General features: G+C 41.7%; 1 long non-coding RNA gene across 8 annotated transcripts in view; it reads right to left on the bottom strand.

Annotated features, from left to right (window-relative positions):
* LOC116647023 overlaps window positions 1-20,725 on the bottom strand; it is a 72,784-nt gene that overhangs the window by 39,238 nt on the left and 12,821 nt on the right. The window contains exon 5 of one of the 8 annotated variants that reach the window (XR_004302255.1): window positions 10,418-11,014. The exons of 3 other annotated variants lie outside the window; for them this stretch is intronic. This is a non-coding gene — a long non-coding RNA (uncharacterized LOC116647023). 4 more of the 8 variants (XR_004302252.1, XR_004302257.1, XR_004302256.1 and 1 more) reach the window with 4 other exon arrangements.

The raw sequence follows: 20,725 nt of genomic DNA on the forward strand, positions 1-20,725 counted from the left end.
ATTTATTTAAATGTCCGAGGGTGGAGCAGACATAATGGAGAACGATCATTTAAAATGCAGGTATAAGCGTTAGGAGCCTACGGCGTGTAAATGAGAATTACTGAGAGAGTAGGAGAGTTAGTGTGTGAACACAGAGGCCGGAACAGATTCTAAAGTCACAGCAGAAACAGGATTAGTGGGAATGAATGGTTGCACAGTCATAAGTCGTGAATTCTAGAGGTATTCACTGGGACAGGGAAAGAGTACAAACAGACAAGACTCATGGTAGAACACGGTCCATAAAGATCAATAAGCATTGAGAAAATTTGGATAGTGCAAGAATCACTCTCATGGGTCTTTTAAAAATTGACTATTTAGAACGTATTATCATTATTGTTCATCACAATTCTGTAATAGTGACATCCTTTAAAATTGCTTCCGTCTTAACAGTTCTGCGAGTGTGACTCATCCGGGTTTATGGAGCAGCTTGGAGGCATATCTGTAAGAACTTAGGGCTTTGGATTTCCAAGTCCTGCTATTGGACTCCACTCCTATTTGCAATTCAAGGCTCACAGTCCTAAGGTCCAACCTCAATTTACACACACACACACACACACACACACACACACACACTCATTCACTCCTAAATTTTAAGTGAGTGCTGAGACTACAAAGTGATTTCTCTATTATCAATACTTCCAGATATAAATAAGTAGATAAATAGATAAAAAAGGTATAAATATTGTTAAATAGCTTTGGAACTAGGCAGATGACCTCATTGTTATACCATTTTCAGAAACTCTGGAGTGACAAGAGCACAGATTTCTCCCTTTCCTCCTTCTTCCTTCCAACTTTTTTCCAGCAAACATTTATGGAGTGTGAATGATGTTCAGCTCATGCTCGGTTCTGAGAGCTACAGATATAAAAAGATGGGGACCCCTAATGTCTAGGACAGGGCAAGTGAAATTTGCATGATGCCCCTCAGAGACGAGTCTAGGGTGCTTGGGGAGGCTTTGAGGGCTGAAGAGCCAGCACTCAGACACCAAGATGAAGAAGGATAAGGACCTCCCAACCTTCCCAATTCTGGCCGGAGGTGCCTGAGACGGGTGTGGGGGGGGGTGGGGGGCAGTGAAGGGCATGGGCCTCCTCGTGGGACACAAGGTCAGGGTCAGGGAGGAGGAGTAAGAGTACAATGGAGGGTTGTGTGACACAGACAGGCAGCCACCCCCACCCCACCTCCTCTCCAGCACATGAGGGCTATGAACTTGAAAGAATCGAGTGTCTCCGTTTGGCAGGCCAAAAGAGATGCATCCGCTTGGAGGCCAGATCATCAGAAATGGGCTGAGAGAGCTGTCCTACTTAGGAGGAAAACCTTTCTCTTGGTTGTGGAAAAGCTGCGCATTGGGGTGGCGGGGTCAGAGGAGGATTTTTCATGTGTGGTTAATGAAGTGCTGGGTACAGAGGCTGGGCAGCAGGGAAGAACAGAGTGGGAAGACCAAGATTTCAGTTTTGTCTCCACCACTTACTAGCTGAGCAAACAACTGCTGTGAGCTCTAGTTTCTTCCCCTGTAAAAATCCCAAGTGATAATGAGTCATCCCATTTATTGAATTATGTGGATTTTTAATCTTACAACAACCCTATGAAAGAATTATTACAATTCCCATAACACAGATGAGGGAAACGAGGCTGAGGGAGGTTGAGAACATTTTTAAAATCTACATATCTCGTAAATGGCAGAGCTGAGATTTAAACTCATGTCTTGATTGAAAACCCTGTCTTCTTAACCATTACATCTTCTGCCTCTCCTCCATGGGTTTGTGTGAAGGACGAAAGGATGTCAAGTTTTACTGAAATGTTGGTAATTAATGTGACTATTAAACGCCTAATTGTTCTGATAACTTTCAATCTTTGTTTTATTTAGAGAACAGATTTGAGTCTGTGTATTTACATTATTTTTTAAGTATAATTACTTTAAAAATTTTTTTCCTTCATTTTTACATTTTTTTGTTGTTCAGTTTGTCACATAATTGCTGTTTGAGAATCATTTTTTTTTTTTAAGATTTTATTTATTTGACAGAGAGAGTGAGAGCACAAGGAGGGGCAGAGACAAAGGGTGAAGCAGACTCCCCGCTGAGCAGAGAGCCCTAAGTGGGGCTCGATCCCAGGACACTGGGATCATGACCTGAGCTGAAGGCAGATGTTTAACTGACTGAACCACCCAGGCATCCGGAGGAAAGGAACATCTTTTGAATATAGTTAGAAATAATTAGCATACTCTTGGCAGGGCAGTATATACCTTTATTAACTGTGATTATCCATAAATGGCCATTCATTTCTTGCTTCAGCAGTGACATGGAAAAGGGCTGTGGACTGGAAGTCTGGGGATTGGCTTTTAACCCAGGGTCTGGGTTCATTGTCCTGTGTTTATCTTAGGCCAGATACACTCTTTGGCTAATATCGCTTCATGTTTAAAACAAGGGGATTAAAACACGAGGTGGCTGGCAATCCCTTGCAGGATGAATAGCCTATGATTCCTTGTAATTTTAGAAGAGGAGGTAATTCAGAAGAATATAATTTTAAATCAAATTCTACTGTAAGACTATTAATAATATATGCAGGGGCTCTAAGCAAGTAATAGATGAGAAAATGAAATGGTGAATTAAAGAAATTTGGGTAATTTCTAAGTTCTTTCTATTTTTGAAGTTCTATCATCCAAATGATATTACATTGTAATCTGAGCGCACTCAAATATTTCAAAGGACTTCCCTTTGATCGATCCTTTCTGATCTTCACACGGACAATATGAAGTAGCGAGGAGAGTGATTTTATCCACTCTCGACCGAGGAAGGAACTAAAGATGAAGTGGTGGCCAGGTCACTAGGCTAGTTGGGGACAGAGCGGGGAAAGACAGACTTTCTGACCCGTGCTCTGTCCACTACACCACCACATTCCCTGGCTCAATAAATAAATACTAACTGTTAGAGAAGGTTGCTTAATACAAACTGCACATTATTCTACTTTGACAGATGAGTAATCCTCAGTGATGAATTCCTTTTTTTGAAAGTTCAAAGTCTTTGGTTCATCAGTTTTTGAGCCATTTGTAGGATCAACAGGGTTAGGACACATGATACTTGCAACTTTTCATAATTAGAAAAACTGAAGAGTGGGTTTTACTTTTTCTTTCCAACTTAAAAAAGCCAAGCAGATAATATGTTAAGCTCTCTTTGACCTAAGACACTTTTCCTAAAAACCACGAGCCTTTGTATACATTTAGCAGCTATGACTAAGCAACTCCCTCTTTCAATTACATATGCCTATATTAAGTGTTATTGCCGTGTTTGTGGAAAAGATTCATCTAGGCTTTTTCCACTCTTCAAAAAATTAATGTATCTATGATTATTGAAGTAGCTCATTTCTATTTTAGAGTTTTAATATTCATGTAATAAGAAAAAAATTTTATCAGTACGGAAGAGTATAAAATAAATGTGATCTCCACTCCATACCACTCCAGCCCAGGCTGATGCTCTCCATACAGGCATCGTTAACAGCTACTGCTATTAGGTCATGTAGCAGTTACTATTATAATTTAAAAGAATATGCTTACAGCCCTGTTTCTCAATTTATCAGCTTTGGAAAGTGTCTACTGACTTCCATCTATGAAAGATAAGGAAGAATATTTATACTTGCTCCCAACTTCTCTACCTCCTAATTTTTTTTTTTTTAATTTTATTTATTTGAGAGAGGCAAAGAAAGAAAGAGAAAGAGAGCGCGGTGAGAGGGGCAGAGGGAGCAGCAGACTCCCTGCTGAGCAGGGAGCCCGATGTGGGGCTTGATCTGGGGACTCTGAGATCATGACCTGGGCCGAAGGCAGATGCTTAACCGACTGAGCCACCCAGGTGCCCCTCTACCTCCTAATTTGTGTTAGTTATATTATTTATAATCCAGTTGTATTTCTAATTTTTCTAAAAACTGTATTTTAAATTATTCTTTGTCACTTTAAACAATACCCAAACTTCTACTTCTGGATTTATTTAGATAAGATGCTCTTGATTCCCAGTTACGTAAGAGGGTCTACTTCTAAGTTTTTGTTTTACGGATAGATTTACACATAGACATCCCTCCATATATACGTGGTCATGGTTTACTATATTTATATTCGGCTCTGTAATTATAATGAAGTCTTTGGAAGATTAAAAGCGTTAATCCATATAAAGCTCACAGCACAGTGCCAGGCACATAGGTCATCCGTAGCCACCAGCTGTTATGAACAACTGAGTAGTGTAGAGGAACCTCAATTGAGAAGGAAATGTAATGCTATTTAAGTGAAATTTTGTGGCTTAAGTGAGATTCTTCTCAACCTGAAGAACTAATAGATCCTTCCTCCCTCTTGCCCTTTCCTCCTTTTCCTGCTTTCTTCACTTCCTTTGGGTCATAGTCAGATGGCATTGCTTCTTGTTTTCTTTCTTGGATTACAATTTGTTGGATTACTTCTTTGAGCTTTGGTTTTGTATTGTACAGGAAGTAAGCTTTCTAAATCTTGAATGTCTAAAAATGGTCTTTTTTTTAGCACTCAAATTTGCTTAGTAGTTTGGCCAAGTTTAGATCCATTTGTTTCCCCTCAGAACCTGGAATACATTCTGCTAACGACCCACCAGGGAAGGACTTTGGTCTCTTTGGTTCCCTGATACATCACAAGCACCCAGAACGGTGTCTAGCACGCAGCATACACTCTCTATACGTTAGTTTTATGGATGATCTTCTAGTGACTAGTACTGCTGAAAAGAAATTGCAGGGATAGTCCGATTATTGTTCTTTTATTTGCCCTCTCTCTGGAAGCATTTAGGGTTTTCTTTTTGTTCTCAGAAATTCTAAAATTTCTAGATGTACTTTTGTTTACTTTTCCTGCTCTGTAATGGTTGGGTTTTGTCAATCTAAAAACTCTTGAGTGTAAATAAATTTATTTCATTATTTTCTTGACTATTTCTTTTTCTCCATGGTCCTCTCTACCTTCTAGAATCACCTTTAGAGAAGTATTAGATTTCTTAGAGCTAACTTCCATGCATCTTAATTTTTTCTCATATTTTCTGTCATTTTACTTCTTTTATTTTACCTTTCAGGTAACCAACTTGATCTTCTATTGTATTTATATTACTACTTAGAAATTCCATTGAAATTTTGATTTTTACTTTCCAAGAACTCTTTCATGTTGTCTGATTGTTACCTTTCATCGCAAACTATAATCGTCTTAAAAGAATGCAGATTATAAATTCTTCTGCTATGAATTAGCATTTTTATTGCTCTTACTGAAACTGTTTTAAATATTAATTGTATTAACTGGCTAATACAGGTGTTAAGAATGTGAGTGATCTGTGCGTGCATTCATTAGGGTTGGTTTTTTTTCGTAAATACTCTTTAAGTGCGTGGATTATCTTTTTCCTCCAGCTTCAGTTATTTATTTTTCTAAGGCTTTCCCTTTTGTGTTGTTTTTTTCTCCCAAGTCTGAGGTTCCATGCTGTCCTTTTATAGGAATGAATGAAGAACTACACAAACACCTTAATTTAGTATCAGTAGCTTGTGTGGGTTTCCTTTTGGGGGTTTACGTTTGTTTCTCTAAGCTTTTTCACTCAGAACAGAATGATTGACAGCAGTTTTTGTATAAGTAGGTGGAGTTTGTGGACAGGAAGGCTTCCCAGTAGGGTTTCCTGTGGGCAAAGCACAAGCGAGCAGATCCGGAAGCCCGGAGGTTTCCGGGTGGAGGGGTGGAGGTGTATTTGAAGTCTGGTGATTTCCAGTCTGAGTTTACTATAGAAATTCAGAATTTCTTCAGTATCTCCTCTTAGGCCACACAGTCCTCACTGAGAATGCTCGCTGAGAGACAGCTTGCTTTCTAGAGCGCCTCGCTGGCTTTTAGCCTGAGGGCAAAAGTCTCAGCAGCCAAGCTCTGTTTACACAGGTCGGAGGAAAGGGGCCCAGCTGTGCGGAGGACTGCATCCCGCTCCTTAATGAGGCCACTGATGATGGCCTCACAGCCCATCATCGTATTGTATTGTCCTGGGAGCAGGAGGTCCCTTCTGGGGCCCCCTTGGGAAGACACGTGCTCAGTTCTTATGCTCGGGCCTACAGTTTTTGCTACACTTTCTCATCAGTTCATCTATCTGTTTTTTCTTTCGGAAATTCTCAAAACTTCTGGTTTGCTGAAGACGCTTTTTCTTGTTTCCTATGACGTTATCATATTCTCTTCAAAGAATTTTTTCTGTTACTTTGATGGGGATGTTGGAGGTCAGAGAGGTAAATGCATATCTTAATCTACCACTGTGTATGTGTATTCACACACACACACACACACACACACACACACACACACCACATATGCATTTGAAAAGATATAATAACACATCCAGTCAATCCTTTGGGGGAAGATGCAGTCCTATAAATTAACAGAATACAATCCCTGAATTCTTTAGTTGGTCTCAGTGTTTTGCCCAGTTTATGCTTATTAAAAAAATCTAATACTGAACAATGTGTCAGGAATTACAATTATAAAGTCTGAGAAAAAAAGGTTTAAGGTGACATTTTAGAATATTTGCTATAATTATTTGTATCTAAATTGGAATATTTGCTCATCGTTGCTTTTCCAATTCCTCTACCCTTGGATTTAGACTTGAATACTGCAACTCCATAGTAAATATGAGGGACCACTTGCCAAGGCATTGTTTTATTTTTTTTAAGTAGGCTCCACTCCCAGTGTGGAACCCAATGCAGGGCTTAAACTCACAACCCTGAGATCAAGACCTGAGCTGAGATCAAAAGTCAAACGCTTAACTGACTGAGCCACCCAGGCGCCCCCCCCAGGCACTGTTTCAAGCATAATACTGAAAGAAGGGCTGTTCAACTCTTATATTCTCCCGGCATAGCAATGTCATTTGGATTCTCCTGATTCAGATTCCTTTCCTTAGAAATTCTTCAAACAAGTGTTTAACTTAATAACAATAAAAAATGTTTATTAAAAAAAAAACCGGGGACTCCTGAGTGGCTCAGTCGGTTAAGAGCCTGTCTTCAGTTCAGGTCATCATCCCAGGGTCCTAGGATTGAGTCCTGCGTTGGGCTCCCTGCTCAGCAGGAAGCCTGCTTCTCCCTCTGCCGGCAGCTCCCCCTGCTTGTGTGCTCGCTCTCTCTCTCTCTCTCTCGGACAAATAAAATCTTAAAAAAACCAACAACACACACACACACACACACACACACACACACAAAACAAACAAAAAACCAAACAGACCCCAAACTCTGAAATTAGCAATATGCTTCCCAGTAGTAAATCCAAGGTTGAATCTGGGCTCTACCAGGCACTAACCCTGCCCTCTGGGCAAATGATTTAAAACTTTCTAAGTCTTACTTTCTCAACTTGTAAATGACCATAATAATAGTACTTGTATCTATACAGGCTGGGTTCGAGAATTAAGACAACGTACACAATTCCCTTAGCACAGTTCCTAACACGTAGTAAGGCTTTATTAGATAATTCACATCTACATTACAGAACAGTTCTGTAATAAAGATTTATTTGAGAGAGAAAAGAGAGAAAGGGGGGAGGGGCAGAGGGAAAGGGAGAGAGAGAATCCCAAGTAGACTCCCTGATGAGCACGGAGCCTGACCTCAAAACCCTGAGATCATGACCTGATTCAAAACCAAGAGTCGGATGCTCAACCAACTGAGACACCCAGGTGCCCCCAGAACAGTTCTGTTATAGACAATCAACCTGTCTCATTAAGATACTGATAAAATATAGCAAAGTATTAATTCCTTGTTCTATCTGGTTGGTCTTTTGGCACATGCTTTTTTTATTGTAGTAAAATATATATAACATTTACCATTTTTATGTGTACAGTTCCGTGGCATCAAGTACAATCACATTGTTGTGCAACCATCACCACCATCCATCTCCAGAACTCTTCATCTTCCCAGACTGAGACTCTGTACCCATTAAACAACTCCCTATTTCCCCCTGGCCCCAGTCCCTGGCAATTACCATTCTACTTTCTGTCTCTATGACTGCGATTACTCTGGATAACTTGCGTCAACGGAATCATACAATATTTGTCCTTTTGTGACAGCCTTATTTCATTTAGTATAATGTCCTCAAGGTTCAATGTAGCATGTGTTAATTTCATTCCTTTTTAAGACTGAGTTCTATTCCATGGCACCTGGCTGGCTCAGTCCGAAGAGCATACAACTCTTGATCTCGGGGTCGTGAGTTCGAGTCTCACATGGGGTGTAGAGATTACTTAAATAAAAAACTTAAAAAAGAAAAGACTGAATACTATTCCATTGTATGTATATGCCACATTTTGCTTATCTGTTCATCTGCTGATGAATACTGGTTACTTTCACCTTTCAGCTATTATGAACGATGCTGCTATGAACATGGTGTATGCATCCCAGCTTTCTGTCCTTTTGGGTGTATATCCAGAAGTGGAATGCTGGGTCATACAGCAACTGATGTTTTTATTCACTCTTGTCATTTGGTAACTCATGTCAGTTTGCATTCTTGTGTTTGAGAGATTTATTCTTGTGTTTGAGAGATTTATGGCACATGCTAGTTTTGTTTTCTTCTTTGTTTCACGACAAATATGCTGACACAGCTTTTCAAAGAGGGGAGACAGAGTCCTTTCCTGGGACAGAGTCCATGATGATAAGGCACTGGGCGGGATCCACTCACCAGTCCCCAGGGCTCCTCTGGTGACGGGGAGTCATCTCTGTGGCCCTGTTTACTTAAGACAGAGCCCCCTTTCTGCTGGCCACCAGAACCAGCTTCACGAGCTCGGCAGCAAGGGTACAGCGTGTTTGAGGCCTGGCCTCCCAGTTTAGTGGGGAGTTTATAGGCACCCCCCACCCTCGACCCCCCTCAAATCATAGTTAGAACTAGACTGCCTCACACAACGATAGCAAAAAAGTTGTCAAAGAATATTTTGGTGTGCTTTGGCAATGGGAGATCTGGGTTTGGTAGGTTCTGTAACGGGATAATTTATGGGCCCTGTAATTTAAAATTATGAATTCAAATGGGATACATTTGGAAAGGGATTAGTTTCAGGGAGGGGGAGGCCCTGAAGCATAAGCTTTATCAACCGCACAGTAAATCTGCTTCTGGATTTGGAGACTATTAAAAAGATCCTTTACCCCTCGAGCTCTGCTTTAGTAGTCCTATTCTCTGTCATTATTTTCATTCCACAGTTCAGACATTAAAGAACTTGGTGAGACTGGAAATGTCTGGGTGCCAGATGACTCTCAAGCCCACACCATCTTCAGCTTTCCGGGGCCAGAGGAGGCTGATGGCAGGGAAGAGAAACAAGGTTTTGAAAAACACCGTGTTCATTGCAGAACATTGGGAGGCACCAAGGGAAAAGCAAATTCACCTACTAACTGCCCTATTACCCAGAGATAAATCATTGTCAACATTTTGGTGAATTATCTTTCCAGCCTGCTTCACATCCCCTCAAACCGGTAACCTGCTTTTTGTATACAACACTCAGGAACATTTCCAGGTCATGCATTTTCTAAATATAATAAACATTTTAAGAATTTTTTTCTTATGAAAAGGAAAAATAAGACATCCAAACACTATTTCTGAACTGACCCTCCAGGCCAGGCGGTTGGATGGCGTCCCCCAAAGCGCAGATGCTGCCACCTAAAGGAGAGATGCTAAAAATACTGCAGTGACATTTTAAGAGGATGTTTGATGTGTTAAGCTGTGCTGTGAAGGGGGCTAATTTTGTTTTGTTTTGTTTTAAACTTTCCTTCCTCTTGCCAGACTGGTTTTCCTCCTCCCTTTAAAAAGTCATTCGACTAGGTAATACATTTACCAGCATAAAATTTTAAATAACAAAATGGTAGAGAGTGAAAAGTAGGTCTCTTACCTAACCCTGCCCACCTGACCACAGTTCCTCGCTCTAGAATCAACCACTATTAGCAGTTTCTTGTCTATCTTTCCAGAGACTGTACATACACAAGACTCAATGTTTGTGCAGATGATGGACTGATACACAGATGTCGTTCCCCCCCGCCCCCACCAAATGGTGGTACTACTGTAATATTGGACCCACTCTTCCCCACCTTGATTTTGTTTGCGTGGTATTTTTGTATACACTCTCTGGAGATAGTTCATGTCGTATATACCAGGTTGACTTTTTTTTTTTTATGCTTGCATGATACCCCATTTAACTGTGATTCGTTTAACCTGTTCCAAAGGATAGGTATTCAAGTTGTCTCCATTTTTGCTATTTCTTGTTCAATGATGTGGTGACCCTCTTTGTACATATGTCAAAAAAATAGATTGAGGGGCGCCTGGCTGGCTCAGTGGGTAGGGCATGTGATTCTTGATCTCAGGATTATGAGTTTGAGCCCCACAATGGGTGTAGAGATTACTTTAAAATATATATATATATATTATAATATATATAATACATATCACAATATACTATATAGATTACAATCTTGGAAAGGAAATTATTGGAGTTTTTCTTATCTGACTCTAACGTTTGCCACTTCACTCCCTGCCTTTTGCCAATATGGTGACATCAAAATCTCTAGTTTAGTCAAAAGTCAGTGTTTACATAATTAAGACTGAAATATTACTCACTGCTAAACCAAACAGTACGATAACTGTATCTTCTGGCATTAGTAACCGCTAATCACCCTTACCCCGGGCCAAATTGCTTCCTTTTCTATACATCATCACCACTTTTCCCCTCAAATGATCCAACAGACTTGGAAAACTTTTAGTAATAATTTCCCCCCAAACTCTCAACACATGGAATAATCTATCAGTTCTAAATTTCTCTCCTTAGATGTCTCCCTTTCGCACTGGACACCGGCGTCTGTTCTCGGGAGGGTTGCTTGTCAGGCGTGATGAATACCCAGCATCCGAGCACTGCCCCTCTGCCACTCCGCTGGGTGCATCCTCTGTTTTTTTCTGGATCCCGTGTCGCCTCTTCCTTGTTTACACCACACCGTGGTGGAACTCTGCCCTTTGGGAGCTTCCTCCTACATGATGATGCACAGTAGCAAATAATTTGAGACTTTGCATGTCTGAAGATACCTTTATTTTCCCCTTACACTTGTTGGGGAGTTGGCTGGATACAAACTTTTCCGTGGTATTTTATTTCTGAATTTCGAGGGTGTTGCTCTGCTGTCTCCTAGAATCCTGTATTGCTGTTGGAAAGTCCGATGCCAGCCAGAGTGCTGATCTTTAGTACATTACATGGCCTGCTTTGAATCTTCTCTTTATTCCCAATCTTCTGAAATTTTATGAAGATGTGCCTTAGAGAGTGTGGTAGCCATCAAAAAGCATGTCTTCCTTCCATGGTGCAGAGTGGTGGAGGAGAATCCCGTGCTCAGCCCTGCTCAGCATCTCCTACCCCTCTGCATTTAGGAAGAACCTTGTGACTCATTCTCTCCAACAGAAGGAACGTGAGTAGAATATACGTGTTGGCTCATGTGGTGGTAGGATCAGGGGACAGAACTGGGGTGAGGAAGGTGAGAAATGGGGATACACTAGCTCCTGGCTGACCAGTACTAGAGAAGGGGGTGGGGCAAGGGACCAAGGTTTGTGTTCCTACCTCCACTCTGTCTCTAGATTCAGCCCTGCTCTTCTCTTCTGCCCTTGCTTGGTCCTTGCAGACCCTGAGTCTGACCTCTCTGGGAGAAGCATCTGATGCCTTGATCCCATCTTCTTCTCCAGGGTCTCAGGCTCCATTGTTCTCTACTCTGGTAAGTAGGTCACCTGTCATCATTCATTCATTTCCATCTTCCAAAAATTTACTGAAGTTGCTTTCTGCCGCTCTCCTCATCTTTATATCATTTTCCCACCCGTAACTGTTACTTTGGTGGGGTTTGGATGGAGCCAGAAGTGTGCTAATTTCCTGGGGCTGCTGTGACAAATTACCACAAACTTGGTGGTTTAAAACAACAGAAACATATTCTTTTACATTTCTGGAGGCCAGAAATCTGAAATCAGTCTCACTGGGCTGAAATGAAGATGTCCGCAGGACCACGTTCCCCCTGTGGGCTCTAGGGGAGAATTCATTCCTGGCCTCTTCCACTTCTGGTGGCTGCCAGCATTCCTTGGCTTATGGCCACGTCACTCCACTCTCTGCCTGTGTGGTCACATCTCCTCCCTCCGTCTCTCCTACAAAGATGCTTGTCGTTACATTTAGGGGCTCCACAGATAACCGGGGATTATCTATTTGAAGGGACTTAACTTAATCATATCTGCAAAGTCTCTATCATATCAGGGAACATTCACAGGTTCTGGGGATTATGGCCTGGACACATCCTTGGGGGTCATTGTATAGCTTAGCGCAAGGAGAGAAGATAAAGGCATATGGTCAGTGTACCATGTTTAATGGGGGTCCTTTCTATGTTTTCTTCTAGTACCTTTAGATTTCCTTTCATACATTAAGATCTTTGGCCCAGTTGGAATTCATTTCGTAATGGAGCTTCTTTACTATCCCAAACACTAATTATTAAATACCTGTATTTCCCCCATAAAGGGGAAACAAAGGTGACTAGCTCTTAAGAGAAAAAAATTAAAACACGTTTATTTTCCTATAGTAAGTACAGAAATATGAAAAGAAAAGAAAAGAAAAAGGGCGCCTGGGTGGCTCAGTCGGTTAAGCATCTGCCTTCGGCTCAGGTCATGTTCTCAGGGTCCTGGGATCGAGCCCTGCACTGGGTTCCACGCTCAGCGGGGAGTCTGCTTCTCCCTCTCCCACTCCCCCTGCTCATGCTCTCTCTCAAATGAATAAATTTTAAAAAATCTTAAAAAAAAAAGAAAAGAAGTAACTAGATATAATTTTAGAGAAACTCTCTCTGCTCACTTTGGATTCTGAAGAGGGTGCATGGAGAACAGAAAGTCCCTTCCCCTGAATCACTCCCCGTCTGATGAGAATACCCCCGCCTCAGGCAGCAGGATGGAATAGTCTAGGCACCACAGCGGCGGGAGAGGTGTGTGGTGCAGGGCGGACACCCTTACCTTCCTTCTGACCTCCCAGCCTTTCAGGGAACGACGCACTCGGGGGCCTGCAAACCTGTCACTGCAATGCACGCAGCAGGGGGTAAGGAGACACAGCGAGCTAGGACTCCAGTCACACTTTCCAGGGACCACAGGCCTGGCTGATCCTCAACCTGAACTTGATAAACAAGTGCAAAATGTTCACATTTTCACCCCGTTTTGGATACATGTCGAGGCAGTTAGCCAATTGCCTCCTGGGGGCTTCTACACAAGCTGTGCATGAGGATTTTTCTGTCATGGCCTTCTTTTCACTTATTTAAGGAAAATTTAGAGTATGCCGGGGTAATCGTTTTGTATTGAAGCACTGTAATTTAGCTCCTTTCTGGACTTTGTAAGCATGAGTCACTTTCTGCAGCAGTGCTAGGAGATGCAAATAGAATATTATTTCCAAAAATTTGAGATTTTAAGCTGGGTCTTTTACTTGTATTCACTTGTTAGTTTTAGTCTTAATTGTGACACTCATATTATTGAAAGAATGACAGAATTTGAATCACATTTTGTCCTGAGCACTAATGTAACAAGCTGCTTCTCAGTTTCACACGATTTCTTTTACATGTGGGTCATTATTGTTCAGTGTTGTTCTCTTCCACTCCTGCGCGCCCTGTCTCCCACCCACATATACACTTCCATCTCTGGATCCCAGATCTTTCTTTATGGGCCATCTAGATGTTTGTGCATTCTACTTTGCTACTTTTCATACCTTCTAAGTGTCCCTCTTTGTCTAAGTGTGACTACCTTACACTTGTCCAACACCGGATCTTCCTTCTTGCAATGATATAGTCACACGGTCTACTTTTTTCCCTTTTTTTGAGTGTGCCCAGAGAGTGAAGAAAGGAGACAGTCAGTTGGAAGGAAGCATGAGCTGTGGACAAAGAAAGGAGAGGAGGAGGTATGAAGAGAAGATCCTACGTCTTCTCCTTTAAATCTGGATCCAGTCTCAGAAAGCATATTTCATTTTGAACTATATGGAATGCCTGGTGCAGGAGCAAATGTTGGAGCAAACACAAAGCTGAGTGCTGCAGGCCCTTGCCCGGCATCTCCTACTTTCCCCCTTGACTTTCCTGTGAAAGCTTTACCATAATGCACTACTGCTTGCTTTACAAAACGTTTGTTTGTTTATGAAAGTTGTGTAAGGTGACAGCAGAGATTTTAGAATCGGAAAGACTTGGTTTTAATGCTCAGCTTTGCTATGTGACCTTGGACAAATTATACAGCCTCCGGAAGCTTTAGCTTGTCCACAGTAAATGTTTATTTCATGAGAGATAAAGGAGAAAATGTAGGTAAAAACCTTGGCATAGTGCCTGGCACTTCAAACAACCCAGAATTCCAATTAATCCGTTCAACAGATATTTCCCGAACATTCACCGCGTGCCGGCGCCCGTCTGCTGGGTGCTGAGCATGCTGTGACCAACGGTCAGGCCCGAGGCCTGCCTGTCTGGGACTTAGGTGCTAGCAGGAAAAGCAGATAATAAACATGCAAACAAAATGTAATTACAGAGGCTGATTAGCCCGGGAGTAAATAAACAGGTTGCGTGGCTGGGGGGCGCAGGGAGGACCTCTCTCTGCCAGGAAAGCCATGGAAGGCTTCACTGCAGCCCGAAGCATGAGAAAGAGCAGGTGGAGCCTGGAGCTGTTTAAGGCAGAGGCACTTACATCACTGGCTCAGAAAGAGCCCGCCCACCTCCCGGGTCAACGGACTGGCGAAGGGCCAGAGCCCTGGGTGGCTGCCTAATGGACTCTGAGGGGCTGGAATCCACAGAGGAGTCCCACTTTCAAATCCCTCTTTGTGCGGTTTTGCAACCTGCCAGACTGTTGTCTTTCTACTCTGGCTCCATCTATTGAACGAAAATGACCAGTGCTGCCTAAATTTGTCCATTGTGGCTTTGTTCGCAATCTTCTAATTAAGTGGAAACTGAATACACTTTCACTTAACATTGTACTTAGTTTTGACTCTGTCAAGCTCTATTTCTGGACAGAAGAGAGTTTAATCATTCCTTCTGAACACACTTTTTTTTCCATAGCAAAGTTCCAGTGTCCTTTAACAGTAATTAATTACGCTGGCTCATGTGGGCTTATGGAAGCTGCAACCTTCCATTCATTTTGTTTAAAAGAAAACCACAGGTTTAAAATGGAGTCACTTTTGGGGCACCCGGCTGGCTCAGTCAGTGGAGCATGTGACTCTTGATGTCGGGGTCGTGAGTTTGAGCCCCACACTGGATGTAGAGATTACTTAAAAATAAAATCTTAGTAAAAAATGGAGTCACCTATGTCAAGGGCTCCATATGAATAAATAAACCAAGACGTACTATGCCAACCTGACTGCAGTTTCAACCCCCCAGGCATGTAGCCTTTAATGGTCCACATGCATTTCCTGGTCAGCGCTAGGAAATTTACTGATAGGCCCTTCTGCTCCCCTTAGAAGGGCGACCTTGCCTGAAACAATGTACTCTCTGCTAATAATTTCCTCTTTTTGGCTCCCTCTCTTCCTTTAAAAACTTTTCCTTTTCTGCAGCTCAAAGGAGCTCCTTTCTATTTGCTAGATGGGCTGCTGAATCATTCTGATGCGGGAGCAGAAGGCTCGCTGAGAACAAAGCCGAAGCTGACACCCCACAACCCGCCCCCCCCATGTGATATGTGTGACGTTCAGCTCCAGACTCCACCCCACTGAACCTCACTTATATTCTAAAACTTCATCAATTCGATAAAGCCAATTTGATCTTTTAAGCTACTCAGTTGAATTTCTGTTGTTTAATGATTTTCACTGATCCTCAATTACTGTTTTCAGTATGCAAAAGTTGCCTTTCCAGCAGACCTTCCGTTGATAATTATTACCACTATTAGAATCCCAGGGGCTGACCTGTGTCTTGCACACAGCTTATGTAGCTTTCTAGTCACTGTGACCTCTTTATTCCAGGGAAATCTGGCCCACCAGGCTATCCACATATTTCTAACACTTGGATTTGCATTTCTGGCTGTTTCACTTTACTTCTACTCTCAAGTCCAGGGGTATTTTCAACTCATTGATTCTTTCAGCTAATATTTATTAAATGCTTCCTATGGGCAAAACATTGATTTATTTAAATAAGAGTATTTACTATACTCTTTTGGGAGTACATTAAAGTCGCTAACCTCCTGAAGAGAACGTTCTAGGAGGCGGGGGAAGGGTGGATATGGAGACAGACAATAAACAAGTAAGTGAAAATGTGCGAGATAGGGGTGCCCGGGTGGCTCAGTTGGTTGAGGGCTGCCTTGGGCTCGGGTTATGATCCCAGGGTCCTGGGATTGAGCCCCAAGCCTGCTCAGTGGGAGCCTGCTTCTCCCTCCCCCTGCTCTTGTGCTCTCACTTAGTCTCTCTCCCTCTCAAAGGAGTAAAATCTTTTAAAAAAATGTGTGAGATAGCCAATAAATGCTGTACAGCATAGGAAAGCAGGGAAGAGGAGACAGGGAATGGGGAGTGGGCAGTTGCTATTTTATGGTTTGCAAAGGCCTCACTAAAAAAAGTAACCTTTGAAAAGACATCTAAAGAAAGTGAGGGAGTGAGGCATGTAGCTGTCTGGAGGGAAAGCCTGATTTCAGGCACAGGGAAGAGCAGATGAAAAGGCTGAGTGGTAGGAAACAGGTGAGAGGTAGGAAATGCGATCAGGGAGGCAGAAGGGACAGGTCCTACAGGGTCTCGTAAGCCATTGTAAGGCTCTTTCTTCCTTCTGCACTGAATGAGTTGGGAAGCCATTCAAGTATTTTGAACAGAGGAACTGTAACCGAACTAACGTGAGTTCGCTCGTTGGTGAGTCACATATAGAAAGAACACCAGATGGAGTTGTCGGACAAAGAAAAATATTTGCAGCAAATAAGGGGATCCAGGGAATAACTTCCAAAGCCGTGACTCCCCAAGGAAGGGTGAATAGTTTCCTTTTATTTCGGGCTAGGAGGAATATTTACAAAGGGGAGCCCAGTCATTGTATTTAGAGGCGTGTGTAATGTCACGCAAGGACCTTCAGGAAACAGGCCTAGCTGTAGGTTATGTAAATGAGGCTTGTGCTCCTCCTTGGGCGGAGATTTTAGTATGGTGATGACGTAAAGGAAACTGTCCGTCACTCCATGGTCCATCTGTGCAGGTGTTGAGTCTGGTGCTGAGCTCAAACTGGTCTGGGCGCTCGGGCTGCAGGAGCTCTCCCTCTGGGGAGGAGTTACTGCTTGAGGGATAGTTGCGGGTTTCCATCAGGGATGCTGTGCCCGTGGGGCCTTTAGTCTGAGTTAAGAGATAAGCTCTGGAAAGAGCTTAAGGAAAAATGTGGGACAAAGGTGGGTGGGTATAAGCAGATGAGCAGTAAAGGTGAGGTCTTGGGGTCCAGCTGGTGACAGAATGACATAATCTGACTTAAATTTTTCATAAAATTTGTGTTGAGAAGAAACTATAGGGAGAGCAAATGCAGAAGCAGAGAGATACAATGGGGAGCCCACTGCAATAATCCAGGCAAGAAATGATGGTGGTTTGCCTCCAGGGTGGTAGCAGATGGAAGGGAAGAAGCAGTCTAATTTTAATATATCCCAAGGGTAGAAATGACAGGATTTACTGACAGCATGATAGGATGTGGGATGAGAGATTAAGCAAGGCCTCAAGGATGACTGCAACGTTTTCAGCCTGAGAAAAGCGGAGAACAGAGTTGCCATTAGCTGAGACAGAGAAGGCTGTGGGAAGTGAAAGTTTTGTTCATGGAGGATATTGAGAAATTGGTATAGTTGACCCTTGAACAACATGGGCTTGAACTGTGTGGGTCTACTTATGTGCAGATTTTTTACAGTACAGTACTGATAAGAGTGTTCTTTCTCTGGGTGCCTGGGTGGCTCAGTCAGTTAAGCGCCTGCCTTCGACTCAGGTCATGATTCCAGGGTCCTGGGATTGAGCCCCGCGTCCGGCTCCCCACAATAACATTTTCTTCTCTCTAGCTTTATTGTAAGAACGCAGTATATAATACACATAACATACAAAATATGTGTTAATCAACTGTTCATGTTATTGGTAAGGCTTCCACTCAACAGCAGGCTCTTAGTAGTTAAGTTTTCGGGGAGTCAAAAGTTCTATGTGGATTTTTTACTGTGCAGGGTGGGGTGGCACCCCTAAACCCCACCCCCAATGTTCTTCAAGGGTCAACTGTAATTCCATTTAGCACATACTAATTTGAGAAACCTATTAGACATTCAAATGGAGATGTTGAGTAAGTAATTAGAAAAACAGATTTGGAATTAAGACTAGAGGCCTGAGCCAGATATAAATTTACGCTTTAGCAGTATATAGGTACATATATTTTAAAGCCAGGAGCCTGCATGGGATCTCCCAGCAGAAAGACGGAAAACAGAAGGTTTGAGGTCCAGTCTTCAAACTGATTTGGGGACATTTAGATTTGGGCACATGCGGATAAACCAGCAAAGGACACAGAAGGAGCAGAACCAAGAAACGTGTCCTTGAAAACAACGGAATGAGGCATTTGCAGAAGAATATTGACATGACAAATGCTGCTTGCTGACCCTGAAGTAAGACTGAAAGTTGACAGTGAGAAGGTCACCATGGAGGTCAGTGATGACCTTGACTAATAATAATAATCCCCTCAAACAAAAAAATAAACTCAAAATTGAATAGAGAACTAAATGTGAGATCTGAAACCATAAAATTCCTAGAAGAAAACATAGGCAGTAATGTCTCTGACATCAGCTGTAGAAACATTTTTCTAGATACATCTCCTTTGGCAAGGGAAACGAAAACAAAATTAAGTTACTGGGACTACACCAAAATAAAAAGCGTTCACACAGTGAAGGAAACCATCAACAACAAAAAGACAACGTACTGATGGAAGAAGATACCTTCTAATGATATATTAAATAAGGGGCGCCTGGGTGCCTCAGTCGTTAAGCATCTGCCTTTGGCTCAGGTCATGATCCCAGGATCCTGGGATCGAGCCCCGCATCGGGCTCCCCGCTCAGCGGGAAGCCTGCTTCTCCCTCTCCCACTCCCCCCTGCTTGTGTTCCCTCTCCCGCATTCTCTCTGTCAAATAAATAAAATTAAATTTAAAAAAAAATCCAAGATATATAAAGAACTTACACAACTCAACACCAACCAAATAATCCAATTAAAAAATGAGCAGAGGACCTGAAGAGACATTTTTCCAAAGAAGACTTACAGATGGCCAACAGACACGTGAAATGATGCTCAACATCACTCATCACCAGGGAAATGCAAATCAAAACCACAGTGAGATACCACCTCACACCTGTCAGAATGGCTAAAATCAAAAACACAAGAAACAACAGGTGTTGGTGAGGATGTGGAGAAAGAGGAACCCTCATGCACTGCTGGTGGGAATGCAAGCTGGGTATGGTCACTGTGGAAAACAGTATGGAGGTTCCTCAAAAAGTTAAAAATAGAACTACCATAAGATCCAGTAATTCCACGCTAGGTATTTATCCAAAGAAAATGAAAACACTAATTCAAAAGTTATATATTACTGCAACATTATTTTTAGTAGCCAACACATGGAAACAGTCCAAGTATTCATCCACAGATAAATGGATAAAGAAAATGTAGTGTGTGTATATATATATATATATATATATATATATAAAATGGAATATTTCTCAGCTGCAAAATCATTTTAGGATGATTTTAAACATGCAAATGTTTATATGCATGTGTTATATATATATTATATACCATATATGTACATAACTTATGTTACATATAAAGTTATATATACACAATTATGTATATATAAAATATATAATCATATGTAATTATATATACTATAGTATATAGGATATAGTGTACAGTATATATAAAATTATATATTTCATATATATAAGTACATATAAATTATATAAGTTTGTATATAATTTATGTAATTCTAATATATTATGCAATATATATTACATAATATATACTATATATTTATATGTATCTGAAAGAAATTGGTTTCTTTATGTGAGGCAAACCTTTTCTAACCACCAATTAGACATCAAGGAATATGTTAGCATACACAAAATAATTAATATACATATATTTTTTAGAGATTTTATTTATTTGAGAGAGTGAGTGAGAAAGAGAGAACACAAGCTGGGGGAGCAGCCGGCAGAGGAAGAAGCAGGCTCCCTGCTGAGCAGGGAGCCCGACATGGGGCTCGATCCCAGGACCCCAGGATCATGACCTGAGCCGAAGGCAGATGCTTAACCGACTGAGTCACCCAGGTGCCTCCAAATAATTAATATTTATTTATAATCTGTTGGATCCTGTGATGACACCAAAATCAAATCTGATTGCATACATGAAACTTTTTTCCTTTTCTCCTATCCAAACACATCGGGCTATTTTCTTTTCTTTGCTGTGCAAAGGTTCATATTGACTGATTTGCAAGTCAAAGCAGAAAAACTAGTACATTTAGAGGAAAATCAAGTGCATGAAATCTATGGATTATTTAGGGATGGAGAGAGATTTTAAGTAAGGAAACCTAGATTGAGGTCTTGACCCATTGCTTGTAACCTATGTGTCTTTGGGCAAGATACTCAACCATTTTCGCCTACCTCAGATTTCCATCAGTAAAATAAAAGCAGTAACAACAATAACACTCAGGGAGCACACATTAGGTGCCAGGCTAAGTCCTTTACATGTGTTACCTCATTTACTCTTCACATC

This window comes from Phoca vitulina, unplaced genomic scaffold, assembly GCF_004348235.1.
Source record: "Phoca vitulina isolate PV1807 unplaced genomic scaffold, GSC_HSeal_1.0 scaffold38, whole genome shotgun sequence".
Lineage (NCBI taxonomy): Eukaryota > Metazoa > Chordata > Mammalia > Carnivora > Phocidae > Phoca > Phoca vitulina.